Consider the following 5,000-nt stretch of genomic DNA (forward strand, 5'->3'; position numbering starts at 1 on the left):
TTCTAGCATGCTCTCTTGCCTCTCTCACATCTATCCTCCTATCACCCAGAGATTTCTTCACACCATCGATCCACCCAAACCTTGGCCTTCCTCTTGTACTTCTCCCATCAACTCTTGCATTCATCACCTTCTTTAGCAGACAGCCATTTTCCATTCTCTCAACATGGCCAAACCACCTCAACACATTCATATCCACTCTAGCCGCTAACTCATTTCTTACACCCGTTCTCACCCTCACCACTTCCTTCCTAACCCTATCTACTCGAGATACACCAGCCATACTCCTCAGACACTTCATCTCAAACACATTCAATTTCTGTCTCTCCATCACTTTCATTCCCCACAACTCCGATCCATACATCACAGTTGGTACAATCACTTTCTCATATAGAACACTCTTTACATTCGTGCCCAACCCTCTATTTTTTACTACTCCCTTAACTGCCCCCAACACCTTGCAACCTTCATTCACTCTCTGACGTACATCTGCTTCCACTCCACCATTTGCTGCAACAACAGACCCCAAGTACTTAAACTGATCCACCTCCTCAAGTAACTCTCCATTCAACATGACATTCAACCTTGCACCACCTTCCCTTCTCGTACATCTCATAACCTTACTCTTACACACAATAACTCTCAACTTCCTTCTCTCACACACCCTTCCAAATTCTATCACTAGTCGGTCAAGCTTCTCTTCTGTGTCTGCTACCAGTACAGTATCATCCGCAAACAACAACTGATTTACCTCCCATTCATGATCATTCTCGCCTACCAGTTTTAATCCTCGTCCAAGCACTCGAGCATTCACCTCTCTCACCACTCCATCAACATACAAGTTAAACAACCACGGCGACATCACACATCCCTGTCTCAGCCCCACTCTCACCTGAAACCAATCACTCACTTCATTTCCTATTCTAACACATGCTTTACTACCTTTGTAGAAACTTTTCACTGCTTGCAACAACCTTCCACCAACTCCATATAACCTCATCACATTCCATATTGCTTCCCTATCAACTCTATCATATGCTTTCTCCAGATCCATAAACGCAACATACACCTCCTTACCTTTTGCTAAATATTTCTCGCATATCTGCCTAACTGTAAAAATCTGATTCATACAACCCCTACCTCTTTTAAAACCACCCTGTACTTCCAAGATTGCATTCTTTGTTTTATCCTTAATCCTATTAATCAGTACTCTACCATACACTTTTCCAACTACACTCAACAAACTAATACCTCTTGAATTACAACAATCATGCACATCTCCATTACCCTTATATAGTGGTACAATACATGCACAGACCCAATCTATTGGTACCATTGACAACACAAAACATATTAAACAATCTTACCAACCATTCAAGTACAGTCACACCCCCTTCCTTCAACATCTCAGCTTTCACACCATCCATACCAGATGCTTTTCCTACTCTTGTTTAATCTAGTGCTCTCCTCACTTCCTCTATTGTAATCTCTCTCTCATTCTCATCTCCCATCACTGGCACCTCAACACCTGGAACCGCAATTATATCTGCCTCCCTGTTATCCTCAACATTCAGCAAACTTTCAAAATATTCCGCCCACCTTTTCCTTGCCTCCTCTCCTTTCAACAACCTTCCATTTCCCTCTTTCACTGTCTCTTCAATTCTTGCGCCGGCCTTCCTTACTCTCTTCACTTCTTTCCAAAACTTCTACTTATTCTCTTCATATGACTGACTCAGTCCCTGACCCCACCTCAGGTCAGATGCCCTCTTTGCCTCACGTACGTTGAGCTTTACTTCCACCTTTTTCTCTCTATATTTTTCATACTTCTCTATACTATTACACTGCAGCCATTCTTCAAAAGCCCTCTTTTTCTCTTCCACTTTCACCTTCACTCCTTCATTCCACCATTCACTGCCCTTCCTCATGCTGCCTCCAACAACCTTCCTGCCACACACAACACTTGCAATCCTAACAAAAAATATTTTTTCTAACTCCCACTCCTCTAAATAGTTAGTTTCTCTTACTTTCACTTCGTCATATGTCATTTTCAACCTTTCCTGATATTTACTTTTTACCCCCGGTTTTAATAGCTCTTCAACCCTCACTAGTTTCTTTTTACATTCACCTACTCTATTCCCCCATTCTTTTGCTACAATTAATTTTCCTTCCACCAAAAAAGGATCAGACTTACCGTTAGCCATACCCCTAAACACGTGCACGTCTTTCAATCTTCCAAACATTCTTTTAGTTACCAACACATAATCCATTAATGCCCTTTCTACTACTCTTCCATTTGCCAATAAATCATTCTAAAAACAGTGACAACGTCAAAACAGATTTGTCCTATATAAACTATCAGCAATGTCAAAAACAGATATGTCATATATAATCTATAAAAAGAATCATGTCAGCCTGGTCAACATGAAAACATTTGCTCCAAATTTGAACTTTTGAAGTTCTACTGATTCAACTACCCGATTACGAAGATCATTCCACAACTTGGTAACAGCTGAAATAAAACTTCTTGAATACTGTGCAGTATTTAGCCTCATGATGGAGAAGCCCTGGTTATTTAGCTTGTTTTCTAGGCCAAACCACTTGTCATGTGTATATAGTATGAACAGTAATGGGCCAAGAACACTACCCCATGGAACACCGGAAATCACATTCCTATACTCACTATAGTGCCTATCAACAACTCTTTGAGATCTATTACTTAAAAAATCAATAATAATGCTAGGAAACGACCAACCTTCTCCCATCTGTTTCAGTTTGAAAATAAGGGCCTCATGATTAACACGGTCAAAGGCAGCACTAAAATCAAGGCCAATCATACGAACTTCCTGACCACGATCAGGGGATTTCTGTACAGCATTGAAGATTGTAAGGTGGGCAGCACATGCTCCAAGGCATGTACGAAAACCAAATTGCAAACTAGGGAATAGATGATTACCTTCAGCAAACATATTAAGACATTTTGCCAGAAGACGTTCAAAAACTTTAGAAAATATGGTATTTATGGAAATTTGGCGGTAATCAGTGAGACTTGAGCTACCAAAAACACATTTACATAGATGAGTACCATTACCAACTCTCCAACAAATGAACAAAGCTCCTCTTCCTGCTAACTTTTGTAAAATAGCCGATAAGTTTGGAGCTAAGGAAAAATACCATTTTGGTCTACACCTCCATAAGCATCAAGGTCCATCAACAGAGCTTTAATCTCACGAGATCGAAAAGCTAAACTAGTTAGTTTAGCCTCAGGAAAACAGGAATGAGGAAGTTCAAGTTTTTCATTGCTCTGTTTACTGTCAAAAACATCAGCCAAAAGGGTTGCCTTTTCCTTTGGACAGTGAGTGACTGAGCCATCTGGTTTAAGTAAAGGAGGAACTGTTACATCCACACCAAAGAGTGCAGATTTAAGGGTAGACCACCATTTATGTTCCTGAGTTATACCAGAGAGGGTTTCTTTTATGGTTTAATTGTACTCCTTTTCAGTTGAGGCATAAAATCTCTGAGCAAAAGCTCGAAGCTGAGTACAGTTGTTCCAGGTCAAATATGATATGTTACTCTTCCAAAGATGATAGGCCTCCTGCTTCTCCAAATAAGCACGTATACAATCATCATTGAACCAGGGTTTCCCTTCACTCAGTACCTTAGCACACGAGAAGGGATACGCCTATCAATTATGTTGATTAGATTCTCATTCAAAGGACAACAGGATCTACACTACTATATAATTGTGACCAATTCAAGCACAAAAGATCATGCAAAATCCTATTCCAGTCTGCTTGGAATTTCATATAAATTTTACAAGAGTTTTGATATATCAGGGACAGGCTGCTCAGTCTTCACTACTAATGAAATCAAGGCATGATCAGATGTCCCGACTGGAGAACCTACCTTGTCATAACGCCAGGGAGTCAGTGTATACGAGGTCTAAGCAATTACCAGACCTTTGAGTAGCTTCATTTATGATTTGCTTACAGCCTGATTCAGAAGCAAAGTCTAAAGCTCTTAAGCCATGGCGATCGGTAGGAGAGATAGAACCTAACCACTCCCTATGGTGAGCCTTAAAATCACCAACAAAGAAAAAAAAAGCATTTCTATCATCTTCTTGTATCTTAGCCATAACGGTAAGAAGACAATCGAAGATGGAATCATCCATGTCTGGATTCTGGTAGATTGAACATAAATAAAAGTTGTTATACCTGCCACAAGAACTTATTACCTGAATCTCATGACATCCACATTGATAGCAGGACTTATGAGAAGCAGGTTACTCGGTCCTAATATACACCGCCATTCCCCTGGCCCTAGGGATGCCATCACGTTTCAAAATTATTGGCTTCTTAAAACCAGTTATAAGGAGCTCAGATGAGTGCCTCATGTTAGAAACTAAAGTTTTTGAGCACAAAAGAATATCATACTGTCTGGACGCCATTGTAAGGTCTTGGATATTTGCACGAAGACCACGAATATTGCAATACAGAAGACGACATTGACGAAATATAGGACGTACTGTCCCGGATTTCGCTCAATGTCTCCAGACAGCATAAGAATTAATATAAATTAAAAAGAGACACCATACTTAAAAACTAGTTTAACATGAATTATAACAAAAACAATATGTACAAAATCATAAATACAGTGATTGATGAAACCCATAGACTATAGTAAAAAGTGGGAAAAACTATTCAACATGGAGGAGCTGATACAACATGCAAGGATAAATACCCTCCAGGATAGCCACTTCAACTGAAGGGAGGACAGTAAGGATGGTTTTGAGAAGAAAAAGAATCAAAAAAGGAAAAGACAACCTCTTGATAAACCACCAGGCATCCATGGCCCTTCTATTAAGCCTGCCCAACACACCATTTCAAAAAAACAAGAGTAAGAAAAAAAAATAAGATAAATAGTATGCCTGAGTGTACCCTCAAGCTAGAGAACTCTAACCCAAGACAGTGGAAGACCATGGTAGAGATGCTATGGCACTACCCAAG

Source organism: Palaemon carinicauda, chromosome 23 (genome assembly GCF_036898095.1).
Source record: "Palaemon carinicauda isolate YSFRI2023 chromosome 23, ASM3689809v2, whole genome shotgun sequence".
Lineage (NCBI taxonomy): Eukaryota > Metazoa > Arthropoda > Malacostraca > Decapoda > Palaemonidae > Palaemon > Palaemon carinicauda.